Below are 19,496 nucleotides of genomic sequence, written 5' to 3' on the forward strand. Positions count from 1 at the left end.
AACCAGGAAGCGTCTTGGTTCTGTGACCGCTGCGGCCAATCGCAGCTTCAACCAATGTTCAACAGTGGCTTCAACATTACATCACTGCTGTGACGCAGCCTTCAAGCCACTGTGGCTGCTGGGAGGACCGAAAGCAGCTGCGAATGGAGCAGTGGTGAGACCATGGATAGGTGAGGGGAGGACCCCAAGGGTTGTCAGCTCCAAGGTCAGACAACCCCTTTAATGCCTCATTCACACAGTCAGTGTTCGGTCAGTGATTTCCATCAGTGATTTAGAGCCCAAACAAGGTGCGGCTCTAAACACAGAACAGGAGCAGATCTTTCCCTTATACCTTATGTCTGTGGGGGCTCCACTCCTGGTTTTGGCTCACAATCACTGACCAAAACACTGACATGTGGATGAGGCTTAGGCTAGGATCACACTAGGGCTGCACGATATATCGAAAAAATAATCGAATCGTGATAATTGCCAAATGCGATATGGCGATTTGGCCGACCCGAAAATGATGTGATTATATATGAAGGGGCCCCGCGCACATAACTGGCTTTGTGTGTAAAGTATTTTACTACTGTCTGGAACAAGCTCTCTCCTATTGATAAAATGGCCAGCCTCTGTACTCACTTTCACTATGAATGCACTGCAGCGAGCGGCAGCGAGCTGGCCGGCGCGTGACTGATGTCAATTAGTCACGCTCCTGCTTCCTGAATTAAGTGGGAGAAGCGTTACTAAGTGACGTCAGTCACGAGCCGGCCGGCCAGCTCGCTGCAGTACATTCATAGTGAAGGTGAGTACAGAGGCTGGCCATTTTATCAATAGGAGAGAGATTGTTTCAGACAGTAGTAAAATACTTTACACTCAAAGCCAGTTATGTGCGCAGTTTAGGACAAATGAGGGGACACATAGGGCCATGAGGGGGACCAGCATAAGATGCTATATGTGTGTCTTATGCTGGCCCCCCTCATGGCCCTGTGTCATAGCACACATCCCCTATAACAGCGTCATCCACAGATCCCCCACATAACAGCCCTCATCCACAGGTCCCCCATAAGTGTCCTTAACAGATCCCCCATAACAGTGTCCTCCACAGATCCCCCACATAACAGTGTCCTCCACAGATCCCCCACATAACAGTGTCCTCCACAGATCCCCCACATAACAGTATCCTCCACAGATCCCCCACATAACAGTGTCCTCCACAGATCCCCCACATAACAGCGTCATCCACAGATCCCCCACATAACAGCGCCATCCACAGATCCCCCATAACAGTGCATCATCCACAGATCCCCCACATAACAGTGCATCATCCACAGATCCCTCACATAACAGTGTCATCCACAGATCCCCCACAACAGTGCATCATCCACAGATCCCCCATAACAGTGCATCATCCACAGATCCCCCATAACAGTGCCATTCACAGATCCCCTATAACTATGTCATACCCAGCCGCGTCAGCGGCTCATATGGGAAAATCCAAGCAAATAGACCTCTAGCACAATTCCCTTAAAATATTGCATTGCATATCGTTATCGCAATTTTTAGGGCCCTAATCGCAATCGCACAAAATTCCCATATCGTGCAGCCCTAGTTCACACCTGAGCGTTTTACAGCGCGTTCCAACAGGCAAAAACCAATGTTTCCCTATGGGCATGGTTCTCACATGAGCGTTTTACAGCGCGTACGAACGCGCTGTAAAACGCCCTACGCCCCAAGAAGTACAGGAGCTTCTTTGGGGCGTATTGTCGCGCATATTGTGGCAGTTTTTTATTGGATGCCTCTGTGGTTAATCACACAAACGCGCGTACTATGCGCGTTTCCAAAATACAAAAACGCCCCAAAATACGCCTCAAAAACGCCCGATAAAAACGCCTGTAAAAAGCGCTTATCGAATACGCTCAGGTGTGAACCCAGCCTTAAGGCTGTAGTCAGACATCGTGGTTGTGTCCCATTTTTTGACTTTCTGGCTTCTATGACCTACTGAAACTGTTCCAAGTTTTGTCAAAAGGATGCCTGCCTGGTGGCTTGGGTCTCTCCGAGGGCTGTGAACGACTTGAAGTTTGCAGCATTGCTGATGTTTGTACCATTGAATTGGAGACTGCCAAATGATAATTGCACAATAAAAGTACAATTACATACATTTTTACAAAGCTGTCAGATGTTCCGTTTTTAGGATGGTAGTAGATGCGCGGTAAGTGCACATTTTGCAAGTGATCCGTTAGGTGCCTGTAAATATTCGTCTTTCTGAGCTTCTGCACATTTGCTATAAACACAGTTTATGTGGCTGTTTTATTACCACGTTATAATTGACAGTAATAAAGGAGAGATAATAAACATAATGATTTTGAAAAGAACAAAGATTATTTGCTTTCGAAAATTGCCTACTGGCATGTGTGCGCGGTACTTATATTGTACTTAGCAAAGGCTATACTTATTTATAACCAGGATTCCATAATTACCAGATGAAAAGCTTATTTCTCCTGTCTGTTCTCTGGAAAATACTAATAAAACTACCGTAATTCCAGAGCAGAGAATGCCAATCTCATAGTAGTAGTGTGCCCCAGAAACGTGCTTCTCAAGTAGGATCCATTGCAATTTACGTCACTGTGAAACTTTCTCTTTATTCCGTTTTTTTTTCTCTACAAATACATATATAGTGACTTTAGTATTACAGTTTGTTTTTATATCTATGTATTGCCTCGTCAATGTAAATGGTAATGTTGGATCTTTATAAGAACACTGACCTAGGCCGAGACCTCTGTTCCTAAACAACATTTCAAACACACTCTGGAGGTTTATGCAAAGTAGGGGTCAGTTCACACAGAGTTTTTGGCACTGATTTTGGAGCCTTTCTGCCTCAGAATCAGCTCCATATATGCTCCAAAAACGCCTCAAAACAGCCAATGGGAAGCAGCACTTGCTTCTTTTTTACATGTGTCATAAAGAAGCATATAAAGCAGCATGTCCTATCTTGGGGCAGGATCACTGCTGATTTTCCCAGTCAAATTAATGGGAAGCAGAGAAAAAAAAAGCACTATTTGAGATGTGCGCATATGTGGGAAAAGTACTGTAGAATTTAATAATAATAAGTAAAAAAAGCGCGCCAAATTTTAAGGTGTAAAAATCTGCTTGGATTCAGCGCTGATTTTTTACACGTGCATTTTGAAAATCAGCCGTGTGAACTGACTCTAAGAGTGACCCATATGAAAGTTCCTGACTACTCTCAGGGAATATACAGTCGTGGCTAAAAGTTTTGACACTGGCACAAATTTTGGTTTTCACAAAGTTTGCTGCCTCAGTGTTTTTAGATCTTTTTGTCAAATATTTCAATGGTATACTGAAGTACAATTATAAGCTTTTCGTCATTTTTTTTTTTTTACTTTTACTTACAAATACATCAAGTTTATGCAAAGACTCAATATTTCCAGTCTTCTTTTTCAAGACATCTGCAGTTCACCCTGGCATGCTGGATATGAGCTTCTGGGCCAAATTCTGACTGATGGCAATCCATTCTTGCCTAATCAATGCTTGGTGTACATCACAATTTCTGTGTCTTTGTTTATCGTCCTGCTTTTTGAGGATTTACCTTAAGTCCTCAATAAGATTGAGATCTAGGGAGTTTCCTGGCCATGGACCCAAAATGTTAATGTTTTGTTCAACGAGTCAGTTAGTTATTACTTTTGCCCTTTGACATGATGCTCCATCATGCTGAAAAAAGCATTGTTCTTCCCCAAATTGATCATGGATTATTAGGAGAAGGTGATCTTGGAGGATGTTTTAATATCATTCTTTATTCATGTTCTTAGGCAAAATTGTGAGTGAGCCCACTCTCTTGGACGAGAAGAAACCTCCATGTGAATGTTCTCAGGATGCTTCATTTTTCCAGATGTCCTTAACAGTCTGAAGGTGCTTCATCTCAGAGAACAACTATACCACAGTCCTCTGTAGCCCAATCCCTGCAATTCCTGCAGAATGTCAGTCTGTCCTTGATGTTTTTATTGCACAGAAGTGGCATCTTTCCTGCCCTTCTTGATACCAGGCTATCCTCCAAAAGCCTTCGTCTCACTGTGCATGCAAGATGCACTCACACCTGCACAGGTGGTGACAATCCTATAGCCAAATCCTCTTTAGGAGATGTTATTGGCACTTGCTGGACTTTGTTGGGTCCTCTTCGTAGCAACTGAATCTCTCTCCTTCAAGTTCTTGATAATCCGGCAAATAGTTGGTTTAGGTGCAATCTTAGAAGCAGTAGTAATGTAAAGCAATGCAATGCACATGCTTCCTTGAAGGTACCCATGGTTAACAAAAGAAGACAATGATTTCAAGCACTCCTCCTCTCTTTTAAGCCAACTAGTCTACTCTTCTAATATAAGCAACATTTCTCCTGGGCTAACGAGAAGATCACAGAAATTAAGTTAGCAGGTCATTTTCTGGCAGGGCTGAAACGCTGTGGAAATATTTTTGTGATTACGTTAATTTACATGGCAAAGGATGACTTTGCCATTAATTACAATTCATCTGAACTTTGCGAAAAACTAAATTTGTGTTTCCAAATTTTTGGTCATGAATGTACAGTGATATGCTATATGCACCAAACATTATGGAAGTCATCTTTTGTCACCTATAAGTGTTTTCTCTTCTCTACATGTAATTAAAGGGAAGGGGGGAAGATTTTTGGTGCCACATGAAGGTGTGATCATCCACTGTCGAGTGATTGGCAGTACATTTACACAGGCTAATTATCTGGAATTAGCATCCTGCAAATGTTGGTTACCATTTATTGGCGTGACTCTCGGCCCGAGTAAAAGAGCATTCATACTAATAATAGGATGACATTTCCTTTTCTGGAGACATCGTATTTAGCAGTCATCTCATTATCATTACAGGCAGAATTATAATGAAAGATAAAACCTCTGAATAGCAAACATAGGATTCATCATTCATAATATGTACAATGACCTCTGCAAGGTCACAGACCATGCCTAGAAAACTCTCCTATAGATGTCAATGAACACCTACTGGATGCAGCTTGTTAACTAATAAAGAGCAGACTGGTTTGTTTGTCTGCATTGTTAATGGCTGTGCGGTATTGAAGGGGTCATGCGGCCATTAGCAATGCAGGCCAACTAAACAGTTCGGTCTCATTAGTTTACCAAAAGCCAGCTTCGGCCTGCATGGCCTCCCAGTACTTGACCACAGGATGGCCACATCGCAAGCGCAACATGACTGCGTCGCGTGGTCGTGCCCATAGAAAACCATCATCTTAGGTAGTGACTGAGGCACTGTGTTACAAAAGACTCAAAAATTGAAAAGAAAATAGCTTTGCACTTAGTTTTATATTGGTAACTCGACTGTACATTTGCTGAAATCTTCCACTAATAGAAACATCTCTCAAATTCAGAAGGCAGCTGTGAAGCTACAAATGCCCATGAAATGTGCGTCCTGCTGTTCCTGTTTGTACTATTAGTGGATATTTGTATATTTCTGATTTACCCTCCACTGAACTTGATCATGTTCACATACTGGTAATAGGAGAGCCATGCGGAACAAATCTATTTATTGTAACTCCCCTGCTGACAGGAGAAGTTTCATCACTTCTAAGAGAGCAGAAGGGCAGAGGCAGACCCTCCACTGGGTCTCCAATTAGCAGGACTAAAAATGAATCCTGGGATAAATGCTAGAACTACACATTTATAATGCATTCGGAAAGTCTTCAGATCCTTTCACTTTTTCTCATATTTTGTTGTTGCGGCCTTGTGCTAAAATCCCAAAAATTTTATTCCCCCACCCTCGTAAGTCTGGACTCAATACATCATAATGAGAAAGTGAAAACAGAATTTTAGAAAGTTTTGCTAATTTATTGAAAACGAAAAACGAAAATCCTGCATATTCAGACCCTTTACTCAGTACTAAGTTGAAGCACCTTTGGCAGCGATGACCACTTCCAGTCTTCTTGGGCCACGAGGTGTGCACACCTGGATTTGGGGATTTTATGCCATTCTTATCTGCAGATCCTCTCAAAATGGATGGGGACAGGCGGTGGACAACCATAAGGCACGAGTCTATAGGTCCAATTTCTGAATCGGTTTGCTCAGGGTAACAAGATTGGCAGGCTGAGGAAACTTCAGATTCCCTGACACTGCCCTTTAGGTACAAGAAATGTTTACAGAACCAGTGCAATGTTGAAGGAGGCAATGAAGGAAATGTTGAAGGAGGAAATTCAGCCCATAAGTGCTAATCTTGGGCCTCACAACTGTGTGGGTGAAAGGCACCTGCCCATTCATAGACATGATACACACGTATGGGCTTGAATACCACTGTAATGTCTACATGGAGCGGTGCTCTGTATGGAGGGAAGGAGGGGCATCTACAAGAAACAGATTGAAAAGCCCTCTTATTCTTCAAGAGGGCTTAAAAACCTAAATCCAAGAGAACCCCTTTAGCTTTCTAAAAAAAAAAACTTGCCTATATTAATCTTTCCAATTTAAGCTCTAGGTTGGGAGCACTATTTTAATTTCTAAGAATTAATCCAAGTGGAAGTGATTAGGGCGCAGACATAATGACTGAAAACCAGTGTTATTTAGAGCCGACCACTATATCAGAACCCTAGGATCATCGCCATGGAGTCAGCGAGTGCTCGTACAAAATGCAAACATTAGCTCCGTCCTTCGGAAGTTCTTTCATCTTTAGAGGGTGTGTAAGAAAGACTGCTGGTGTGTAAAAATGTACATTGCTATACCAGCCCCCACCACGCAGGTTTCTGTACCGTTCCTGTATGGTGCTACTAGAAGGTTCAGGGTTGATACTAGGGATAAGACATTGTAGGCCCCCGACATGAAGGGCTTTTCCCTACTGCCTTCTCTATTTCTTCCCTGTGATCGCGCAGACAGTCACTGGATCAGCACAGCCCTAACGTATAGACTGGACATATGCTACCAGTAAACACAAATAAAAATAATGTCTAACTCTACAATTTAATAGTTTCTTGCTAAAATCATTTATATACAAGCCAAAAAAAGTCCAGCTCACATCATAGCAAATTCAGTGCCTTCTTTTGGTGGGACCACTTGAAACAGTCCCGCTGAACGTATAGACACCTTTTTGGCACACATTCTTGAACTAAACTTTATGGCCATGTCAGTGTACACGTCAAGAGATTTTCTTGGTACACATACACCAAAAGACATGCTACATGTTTAGCCTCACGTGTATTTCTATACTTACTGCTTTTTTATGAATGGTTCGAATTGGGCATGTTATTAAAAGGGGTTTTCCAGGCTCCCGATATTGAGCCTGGAAAACCCCTCCGGAGCTGGAACTAGCACTTTGAATGGAACAGGAAGCACAGCTCCGTAACTGCAGCTTAGATTCCATTCACTTCAATGGCACCTAAGCTGTAGTAACCCAGCACGACCACTACACTTTGAATGGAGCTGTGCTTCTTGCTCAATTTAAAGTGCTAGTTCTAGCTCCAGGGGCTGCAGAGAAAAGGGGATTGTGGGAGTGCGGGGTGTAGGACCCTCACCAATGACAGAAGACAGGTCATCAATGTCTGGAAAACCTCTTTAATGAAAGTACACATAAAGCAACTCAATGAAGCGTCTCCTTTCCTGCAAAGACTAAGGGAACATTTATTAAGACCAGTGTCTTACAGTTTGGTCTTAAAGGGGTCATCCTCTTTATTTATATTGATGACCTATCCTCAGGATAGGTTATCAATATATCAGATCGGAGGGGGGCTGACTTCCGGCAGCCCTGCCGATCAGCTGTTTGAAGAGAAAGCAGCTCTCGTACGAGCGCTACCTCCTCTTCATTGTTTACCTGCTCACCATTGCAACTGCAGCGATGAGCAGGTGTAATTACATCTCAGCCGTCCCATTCACTTCTATGGGACAGCTTAGTTATAATTATACCTGCTCATCGCTGCAGTTGCGTCGGCGAGCAGGTAAACAATGCTTTCTCTACAAACTGCTGATCTAGGGGGGTGCTGGGAGTTGGGCCCCCTCCGATCTGAAAATAATGACCGGAGTATAGGTCATCAATATAAATAAAGCGGACAACCCCTTTTATTAAAAGGTCCACACTTCTTGGAAATTGTGTTGCATCTGTTCAGGTCCATGTGCCAAAACGGGAATCTACACTAGCAAGGGGGCAGGTGTAGATTTCCTCTATAATCATCTATGTGCAGGGCCTATAGCCACCCTTGCACTGCCCACTCCTCGTCTGCTTCGCTCACCGTTGGAAAATTGGCGAGTGGAGCTCTAAACCTGCAAAAAATCACTAAACGGCATACACCAAACTTTGTGACTTTGTGACACCAGTTTCTGGTTTATATAGATGACGATAAATGTCCCCTTACTGCCAAAGAGTGAAAATTACTGTAGAAAAATACAATGGCCTTGACCAATGATCTTTTCTGACCCATCGTAAGTTGAAACCAGACTCAACATACAATGTCTCAGATCCAACCAATCAAGGCCACGTCTCAGGTAAAATAGCTGCCTTAGTTGCTAGTTAGCAGCTATTCCTGACTCTGATATGTAAGGACTTGTCTTAGGCTACTTTCACACTAGCGTTCGGGGTTCCACTTGTGAGCTCCGTTTGAAGGCTCTCACAAGCGGCCCCGAACGGATCCGTCCAGCCCTAATGCATTCTGAATGGATGCGGATCCGCTCAGAATGCATCAGTTTGGCTCCGTTTGTCCTCCGCTCCGCTCAGCAGGCGGACATCTGAACGCAGCTTGCAGCGTTCGGGTGTCCGCCTGGCCGTGCGGAGGCAAACGGATCCGTCCAGACTTACAATGTAAGTCAATGGGGACGGATCCGTTTGAAGTTGACACAATATGGCTCAATTTTCAAACGGATCCGTCTCCCATTGACTTTCAATGTAAAGTCTGAACGGATCCGTCTGAACTACTTTCACACTTAGAATTTTTTTTAAACTATAATGCAGACGGATCCGTGCAGACATTAGACGGACCCGCTCTGAACGCAAGTGTGAAAGTAGTCTAAGTTGTCTGCTTATTTTTCTTAAATCTTCATTTTCTTTTATCTTGGATGATATTTTGGGGCTTTGGAACCAATTACTCAACTTACAATGGTTTCAACATACAATGGTCGTCCTGGAACCAATTAATATTGTATCTTGTGGGACCACTGTAAATATTCTTGCAGTCATGAAAGACACCCTGCTCCAACTCTAGGAGGGGAGGCCAGCACTTCTGGCTTCATAAATTGCAAAATAGGTCTTTGCAACATTGTAAACTTATCTGCACAAAAGTGCGCAACATTTAGCATTTTTACACCAGTGACTTGTTTTTGGAAAGTATGCATGGGTAGGCTGTTGAGCTGATTTAAAGGGGTTGTGCCAAGTATTCTCTATCACACTGCTGGAGATAGCAGATTACAGCACTCAGCTATATCTGGCAGTCCCGTAAGGAATAAATGGAGCGGCAGGGAGCATGCTCAGTCTGCTGCTCCATCAGGACGGGGACATGGGATCACTGTTCTCATGATTGGTAGGGATCCCAGGGGTCGGGCCCCCAGCGATCAGTTAGCAATTTTTTGCGGAATGGATGTGGACCCATTCATTTCAATAGGGCCGCAAAAGATTGTGTAAGTGCTGCACCAAGGGCTCAGGCCAACCCCTGGTGCTTAAAATTGCTCATTTGCATAAATATAAAAACAAAGATATCTCTGCTGCAGTACAACCTATAAAAGAAAGAAAGGTATCACATTACTCAGCATGATCAACCTTACCAGGCAATATCCCCTTATGTTTTTATTTACTGGGGCCACATTTGCTAAATACTGGCAGGTCAAATGAGAATTTTTCGCTGCAGAAAATGTGCAGCGAACCGACCACATATAGCCATGCCCTAATAAACCTCGTATTAGTTGTTATCCAGCTCTCCCAGAGAAAAAATATAACTAAGGTATCATACACACCTCCATGTTTTTCATCCGTGTGCTGTCTGCATTATTTGTGGATAGCACACTGACCCGTTCATATCTATGGGGACATGCACACATCTGTGTTTCTTGAGAATCCGTGTGGCTGCTCTTCAAATTAGAGCACATGTCCTATTCCTGTCCATATTGCAGACGAGAATAGTCCTTTCTATTGATGGGAGTAAGAGAAATGCGGAATGCAGATGAAAGGCATCCGTATTTTGCGGATCCGATGTTTATGGATCAAAATATGTCTGTATGCATGAAGCTTAAAGGGCATCTGTCAGCAGTTTTGTACCTATGAAACTGGTTGACCTGTTGGTGTGCCAGCAGGCCAGGAGTGATGATGTTTACACTGCTTGGCCCTGTCAATCAAAGTGGAGAGGTCACGGCAGTTGCAGAGAGAGCAGAGCCCCTGGGTGTAATGGCGTTGGATTAATCGGTAGAATACTTGATTACTAAAATAATTGATAGCTGCAGCCCTACTCCGGGGGGACTACATAAAAGTAGCCGTAGAATTAAAGGGCATCTGTCAGCAGATATATACCTATAAAAATGGCTGACCTGTTACATCTGCGCTTGGCAGCTGAAGGCACCTGTGTTGGACGCATGTTCATATGAGAAAAATGTCTAAATATATGCAAATGAGCCTCCAGGAGCAAGGAGGGCGTTGCTGTTACACCTAGAGGCTCCACTTCCTCTCTCCACTTTGATTGACAGGACCAGGCAGTTTAAAAATTATCACATCAAAGTGCACAGGGAACAGCAGTTGCAAAGAGAGCGGAGCCTCTAGGTGTAATGGTAACGCCCCTATTGCTCTTAGAGTTTCATTTGCATATATTAAAACATCACTTTTCTCAGTAATGTGGGCACATACAGTACAGACCAAAAGTTTGGACACACCTTCTCATTCAAAGAGTTTTCTTTATTTTCATGACTATGAAAATTGTAGATTCACACTGAAGGCATCAAAACTATGAATTAACACATGTGGAATTATATACATAACAAACAAGTGTGAAACAACTGAAAATATGTCATATTCTAGGTTCTTCAAAGTAGCCACCTTTTGCTTTGATTACTGCTTTGCACACTCTTGGCATTCTCTTGATGAGCTTCAAGAGGTAGTCCCCTGAAATGGTTTTCACTTCACAGGTGTGCCCTGTCAGGTTTAATAAGTGGGATGTCTTGCCTTATAAATGGGGTTGGGACCATCAGTTGCGTTGAGGAGTAGTCAGGTGGATACACAGCTGATAGTCCTACTGAATAGACTGTTAGAATTTGTATTATGGCAAGAAAAAAGCAGCTAAGTAAAGAAAAACGAGTGGCCATCATTACTTTAAGAAATGAAGGTCAGTCAGTCAGCCGAAAAATTGGGAAAACTTTGAAAGTAAGGGCTATTTGACCATGAAGGAGAGTGATGGGGTGCTGCGCCAGATGACCTGGCCTCCACAGTCACCGGACCTGAACCCAATCGAGATGGTTTGGGGTGAGCTGGACCGCAGAGTGAAGGCAAAAGGGTCAACAAGTGCTAAGCATCTCTGGGAACTCCTTCAAGACTGTTGGAAGACCATTTCAGGGGACTACCTCTTGAAGCTCATCAAGAGAATGCCAAGAGTGTGCAAAGCAGTAATTAAAGCAAAAGGTGGCTACTTTGAAGAACCTAGAATATGACATATTTTCAGTTGTTTCACACTTGTTTGTTATGTATATAATTCCACATGTGTTAATTCATAGTTTTGATGCCTTCATAGTCATGAAAATAAAGAAAACTCTTTGAATGAGAAGGTGTGTCCAAACTTTTGGTCTGTACTGTATGAACATGGGACCAACACAGATGTCTTCAGCAGCCAAGTGCACATGTAACAGGTCAGCCAGTGTCATAGGTACAAATCTGCTGACAGATGCCCTTTAAGAGACTGTGGAATAGGATTTAGAATCTATTTATTTATTTAATTTTTTATTGTGCTTAATATAAATATACATCAAAATCCGCACATATTAATGTATATACAAAAGCAGCCCTCCTTTGTATATTTTATACTCTGCATTCGAGGTCGCTGCCCCTGCTGAACAATCTATGCAGCCGCTCGTATTATTCATTGCTATTGAGGCAGCAAAATCTGTCTATTGTGTTCTAAGGGAATTGGCAGCCGCTCGCACAAAATGGCGAAGCGGCAGAAGGTGGGGCGCGAGGACTGCAGGGAGGCAACTGTGGAGGCTTAAGACAGCTTTTTTATTCTGAAATATCCCAGTGCTGCAGCCAAATGAATGGCATTTGTTTTCCTTGATGCTACAACTCATCTAACAAACGTTACTTCGGATCTGCCTGAAAACTGTCCTTGGGTTCCCCCACTTTAGCAGAGTTTGCCAACAGCGCTGTGTGCACTTCATTGTCTTTGGCTCAGTTCCACCTATTGAAGGCGGCGGTGACAGCTCGACCAAAAATGTTAATGGAACTTGCTCCACTATCTTGCTTCCTCTCCCTCTTCTTGGTCTCTGCTCCTAATCTCACGAGGCGCGTTTCGTGCCAAGTTGATGTTTGAGCATTGCTTTGCTTTGTTTTGATATCTGGTTACTTTTTAGAATATATTTTTGGGGTATTATGTAGCTGTCATATTACAATGATGGCTGCTGGTTCATACTTTATCTCTACCGCTGGGGGATAAGAAGGGTCTGGAGCTCAGGGAGAGAGAAAAGAGAGGATAACGTGTCCCATTAGGAATTGATTGCTAGGGTGGATACATGGATGGCTACACAGAGCGCTCTTCCAGAACATGATTAGACAAACGGGATATTTCAGCCATTATCTTCTATACCGGAGTATGATAAAGAAAAGTGAATGAGTCTCAAGAAGCGACGGTGTAACTAGAGGCCTATGGAACCCATACACTATGACCTAATACATACCTTCCCCGCCAGTATGTGTGTACCTGCAGATAAAAACTGCCTGTGACCAGAGTATGTTTCATGTTAACTTTCTATTAAGTTTAGCATTACATCTATCTATGGAAGCTGGGATTTCTTTCACCCGGGGCAAAGGTTCAGTTTGCAGTCCTAGCCCTGTATCTAAATACCCTGGCAAGAGCAAAGCCTTGTGTAGATCAGAGGCTAGTCATATACCATATCTGGTGTCTCCATATGTGCAATCTGTAGAAAAAGGGCTTTTTAGGATGAAACGTGGGTGATACTGTTGCACCCAGAGACCCCTTCTATGATGCGCCGACAGACAGGCCAGGCCATATTTATTCCTGGCTATGAAGTTGCTGGAGCTCTTCAGCACATACGCAGTAAAGGGATGGAGACAACTGGGCAGATGGGCAATCTCCATCCCGTAACTGCGCAGGTACCGAACGCGCACCTGCAAGACTTTAGAGCCAGGTGTGGAGATACGAAAGATATCATCAGACTCTGCAGATATGCACCGATATATCGTGGCCAACGGTTTCACCTACAGGTAAGTGGTGATAGATTCCCTTTAAAGAGGAGCTGTCCCCTCTCCTGACATCCCTGTTTTAGTAAACGCTTACATTCCCCATAAATTAACAATGCTGGAACATTTTTTTCACATAATCCTATGTTGTGCTGTTCCTCTATTATTCCTGCTAGAAGTTAATGAATAAATTGCCAAATGGGATGTTACCAGTTGGGGGGGGGGGGGGGGGGGGGTGTCCATGCACAGTCTACCACTTGGCAGCACTGATTGGACAGTGTAACACTGCGCAGGGACAGCCTCTCCCCAACTAGTAAACTTCCAGCAGGAATAATAGAGGAACGGCACAGCAAAAAGTCATAAGAATAGATGCTCCAGAATTAATATTACATGAAGAATAAATTGATTTACTAAAACAGACAAGTCAGGAGAAGTGACAACTCCTCCTTAAAGGGAACCTGTCACGTTAAACATGCTGTCCAATCTACTGCCAGCCTATTATGGAACAGGAGGACCTGAACACATTCACATGTCCGTTGAATGGGTCTGGATCCGTTCCACAATTATGCGGAACAGATGCGGATCCATTCATTTTCAATGGGGCCGGAAAAGATGCGAACAGCACACAGTGTGCTCTCTGCATCCGCATTTCCGGTGCGCGGCCCCGAAGTTCCAGTCCGCAAAATAGAACATGTCCTATTCAGCTGCGGACAAGAATAGACATTTCTATTGGGGTGCTGGCCCAGTGTTTCGCAGATCCGCAAATCACTGTGGACGTGTGAATGGACCCTTGTAGTGGGAAAATGTTCACTATTACTTGTAATTAATTAGTATAAATCTCTGATCATTCAGGGCTATGGAGTCCAGTGGGCGGTCCTATCAGTGATTGGCAGTTATATCTGTATGCATGCTTATGAAGGGAAGGCTGTCAATCATTTACTAGGTATAACCCCAATGCCAAAAATGAACAATTGCTGATGTAAAAAATTCCGAATCGGTAAATACTGCCCACCGACTGCACAGCAGTTCAATACGATGGGCTCCCTTTAAAAAGTTTAGTGTGCACTGTATAGCATTGTGAGTTTGGAGGTATATACAGTCAGGTCCATAAATATTGGGACATCGACACAATTCTAACAATTTTGGCTCTATATACCACCACAATGCATTTGAAATGAAACGAACAAGATGTGCTTTAACTGCAGACTGTCAGCTTTAATTTGAGGGTATTTACATCCAAATCAGGTGAACAAACGGTGCAGGAATTACAACAGTTTGCATATGTGCCTCCCACTTGTTAAGGGACCAAAAGTAATGGGACAGAATAATAATCATAAATCAAACTTTAACTTTTTAATACTTGGTTGCAAATCCTTTGCAGTCAAATACAGCCTGAAGTCTGGAACGCATAGACATCACCAGACGCTGGGTTTCATCCCTGGTGATGCTCTGCCAGGCCTCTACTGCAACTGTCTTCAGTTCCTGCTTGTTCTTGGGGCATTTTCCCTTCAATTTTGTCTTCAGCAAGTGAAATGCATGCTCAATCGGATTCAGGTCCGGTGATTGACTTGGCCATTGCATAACATTCCACTTCTTTCCCTTAAAAAACTCTTTGGTTGCTTTTGCAATATGCTTTGGGTCATTGTCCATCTGCACTGTGAAGTGCCGTCCAATGAGTTCTGAAGCATTTGGCTGAATATGAGCAGATAATATTGGCCGAAACACTTCAGAATTCATCCTGCTGCTTTTGTCAGCAGTCACATCATCAATAAATACAAAAGAACCAGTTCCATTGGCAGCCATACATGCCCACGCCATGACACTACCACCACCATGCTTCACTGATGAGGTGGTATGCTTAGGATCATGAGCAGTTCCTTTCCTTCTCCATACTCTTCTCTTCCCATCACTCTGGTACAAGTTGATCTTGGTCTCATCTGTCCATAGGATGTTATTCCAGAACTGTGAAGGCTTTTTTAGATGTCGTTTGGCAAACTCTAATCTGTCCTTCTTGTTTTTGAGGCTCACCAATGGTTTACATCTTGTGGTGAACCCTCTGTATTCACTCTGGTGAAGTCTTCTCTTGATTGTTGACACATACACCTACCTCCTGGAGAGTGTTCTTGATCTGGCCTACTGTTGTGAAGGGTGTTTTCTTCACCGGGGAAAGAATTCTTTGGTCATCTACCACAGTTGTTTTCTGTGGTCTTCCAGGTCTTTTGGTGTGGCTGAGCTCACTGGTGCGTTCCTTCTTTTTAAGAATGTTCCAAACAGTTGTTTTGGCCACGCCTAATGTTTGTTTTGTTTTTTTCAGCCTAATGATGGCTTGCTTCACTGATAGTGACAGCTCTTTGGATCTCATCTTGAGAGTTGACAGATTCCAAATGCAAATAGCACACTTGAAATGAACTCTGGACCTTTTATCTGCTCATTGTAATTGGGATAATGAGGGAATAACACACACCTGGCCATGGAACAGCTGGGAAGCCAATTGTCCCATTACTTTTGGGACCTTAACAAGTGGGAGGCACATATGCAAACTGTTGTAATTCCTACATCGTTCACCTGATTTGGATGTAAATACCCTCAAATTAAAGCTGACAGCCTGCAGTTAAAGCACCTCTTGTTCGTTTCATTTCAAATCCATTGTGGTGGTGTATAGAGCCAAAAATGTTAGAATTGTGTCAACGTCCCAATATTTATGGACCTGACTGTACAACTTCAGCTGCTCTGGACAGTGGGGTGGTGCAGTATTAGGGGACATGCTCATGGGATGTATACGCTGCAGATTACAGCAGCAGCAAACTGGATGAGATTTTAAGAAATCTCATCCCCACACTGCAAAATAGAAAAAAAATAATCTGCAGTGCAGATTATAAATCTGCCAGTCAAATTATGATGCAGATTTATACTGCGGATTTCACCCTTTGCAATGCATAGGATAAAATCAATGGCAAATTCACAGAAGATCCACTCCTTGTGGCCGTACCATTAGCAGTGTTCACAGACAAGGAACCTCTACTGGTTTATGGCTCTGCTGTCCATTTCTGCTGAACCAATGGTCTACAACCGCTGGCTCTCTAGCTGTTGCCATCCGCTGTCCATTCTTGTTGGGAGTTTCAGCATGAAGCTCCTGACGAGTTCCTCTTAAGATATTTTACTAATTTATCAACAAAGCCGGCCTTAAAAAGTTCTAACCAAATGTTGAGGGCCGCAAATATGCTCGTAGGAACTCCCAAGGTAAAGAGAAGTAAGGCCTCGTTCACATCTCCATTTAGGAGATCCGGCTGTGAAGTGGAGGATCTGGCAGGCTGCCTGCCGGATCTCCTAACAGAGATGTGAACGAGGCCTCTATCTTGAGGTACGATGGGTGTAAAATTCAAAAGATGGAAAGCTATTTGGGAAAACCTGTTTGGGTTTTATTTTCCCCTTGTTCTCACCTCTCCAGGCCTTCTGTTCCCTTTGAATGTCTAACCTGCCCTTAATACACCAGAGATGGATGACTCTAACGTTCTCCAGGTCATCACTCATCCCCATGCTATGGAGGACACTGCTTCGCACACATTAGCCCTGCTCACAAATGTTTGTCTATCATAATGACAATTCATTGAAAAGTGGGCAGTCCACCATGGTATATACTCTACAAACGAGTGTGTGGGTTTTGGTGTCCACTCCACAGTTCTGCTCTAATGAGCTGTGCAATGTATTTTGTCATTGAGTAATGATCCTGCACTGACGGAGCTTTCAAGTGCCAGCTCCTCCAAGGAATTCCCTCTCCTTTTGGTTCCAGCAATGTGCTGACTTACAGGAAGGCCTTGGTGGGAGTTTGGTTGAAAAGAAAAAAGTAATGAAAAGATAACTTTAGTATTCCTGAGAGTTGGTTAGCCTTCACGTCATCGGAGTCTGCAGAACTTTACAGATGGTCAGATGATTAATGGGGCCTATAGAAAAATGCGGCAACTACATTAAACACCTGTAGATGTGTAAATGAAGTTTACACTGTATTATGTCTACTATTCTGTAGTTACTTAGGTAAAAAAAAAATATGTCCTTTAAGTTCAGCCATTCTCAGATCCATTATACACTGCGCATTTCTAAATCATTCATAACCCCCTTTGGTTTTAGATAAGCATCTAGGACATGTTTGAATGTCATCGTAGTATCTGCCATTACTACCTCTTGGGGGAGGACATTCCATAGCCTGCTCTAACTGTAAAGAAGCTTTTCCTGTATTACTGTCTGAAACTCCTTTCCTCCACAGATAAATAGTGTCCCCTAGTGTATAAGTATTGAAATGAATACATTATGTGTCTGTCCATGTTAAAAGCATCTCTAATGGTGGTCACACCTATTTCCTCGCAACCCCCCATACACATGCATGCTTTGCTTGTTGGAGCTTGCATGTGTTCTCAATGGGGAAAACAAAGAATAGGGCATGTTGAAATGCAGTGGCCTGATTCTTCCTCCCCCCGACATCTGCCATCAGGGGGTAGTCAGGACATCCTAATAAACATTAGATGTTTGGTCGACATGTGTCTAATGTTTATCGGCACCCTATAAAGGGGTTGTGCAGGGCCATAATATTGATGAGCATATCAGATCTGTAGGTACTGACTCCCAGCACCCCTGCCAATCAGCTGTATGAAGGGGTCGTGGCAGTCATGCGAACACTTCATCCTCTTCAGTATTTACCTGCGCCCCATCTTCATTGTAGCAGAGGTGCAGTGTAATTGGGAAGAGCAGTTGTAATTACACTGCTCCTACACTACAAGGGCGAGCAGGTAAATATTGAATAGGACACAGCGTTTGCCCGAGGGCAGTGACCCCTTTAAACACCTTTTTCCAACCTATAGGACCTTTTAACTGTTGCAAACAGCATGTTGTACCTATTGAAAAAATCATAGTCACCTGCTCCCCGCCACTTCCTTCCGACTCCCTGGCTCTGCTCAGAAAACCTCCGATCCCTGGTCTGTAAACTTTCAGATGTGCTCCTATGCACTGCTGCAGCCAATGACTGGCCTCAGCAGTGACGTGTTCCCAAGTCGCATGTCACTGTTGAGTCATGTGCTGCTTGGGGACACATAACCGCTGAAGCCAGTCATTGACTGCAGTGTTGGATGTGATCCCCGGCCAGGATTGGAAAACTGCTGAATGAAATGGAGTGGCGGGGAGTAGGTGAGTATGTTTTTTTCAATAGGCACAACATGCTGCTGGCAACAGTTAAAAAGTCCAGAAGGTTGGACAACCCCTTTAAGACATATTTTTTTCTAAACTGAAGAGCTAGACAGACTGGGAGTGTCTCAATAAGGTCCTGGTAGGTTGTCACAGGTATCTGGTGTCATGCTGACTGCAGTGCATCCCAGAGCGCTGGAGGGAGCTTGAGGGAGGATCCATAAAGTGAACACGATGATTGAGGTGGTCCCATAGATGCTCAATTGGGTTCAAGTCTGGGGAATTTGGGGGCCGGGGAAGTACTTGGAAGTCTTGGTCAATTCTAGCCGTGTGAAAGATCGAGTCCGCCCCAGGAAAGACAGTCAGCACCTATGGGTGTACATGATCTGCAAGGATGGATTCATACCCAAATCAGTTGAGAGTTCCTTCAACATGGATGAGTGGGCACAGGGAAGGCCACATTCCCCAGACCATAATACTGCCACTACCAGCTTGTATTCTTCAAGCAATGGGTGCAAAGAATTTGTTCTCTAAAGTATATCAAGTGCAGTTACGGAAGGTGTTATAGGAGACATGACTTACTGTAGGTGTATAGAGATCACCGTTATATTCCATCGATTACATCACTGGGAATGAGTTATAGCCCAGGACAAATGGTGTGCTGTACTGTACACTTCAGCATTTACTTTTTGTATTAATTCCTTTAACAGGACTGTGTCATCAAAAAATTACCTATTACCCTTTTTAAAGATTTTTTTTAATTTATTTTTTCATTGCCAAGTAACCATTTAAATAGAAATCCTAAAATCTTGTAGTTTTCCAATCAGCCACTGGACATAATAATATGCAAACACTTCAAGCTCTGCAGCTATCACTTTTCAGCAGTCATTTAATTATAATCCAAGGCAGGATTACAATTATAGAAAACACAGTATCCACAA

At 43.4% G+C, this 19,496-nt stretch overlaps 1 protein-coding gene across 1 annotated transcript in view; it reads right to left on the bottom strand.

Moving 5' to 3' along the window:
• Positions 1 to 19,496, bottom strand: part of FREM2 (FRAS1 related extracellular matrix 2) — a 216,893-nt gene that overhangs the window by 62,951 nt on the left and 134,446 nt on the right. The window lies entirely within an intron of this gene.

Source organism: Bufo bufo, chromosome 3, assembly GCF_905171765.1.
Source record: "Bufo bufo chromosome 3, aBufBuf1.1, whole genome shotgun sequence".
Taxonomy (NCBI): domain Eukaryota; kingdom Metazoa; phylum Chordata; class Amphibia; order Anura; family Bufonidae; genus Bufo; species Bufo bufo.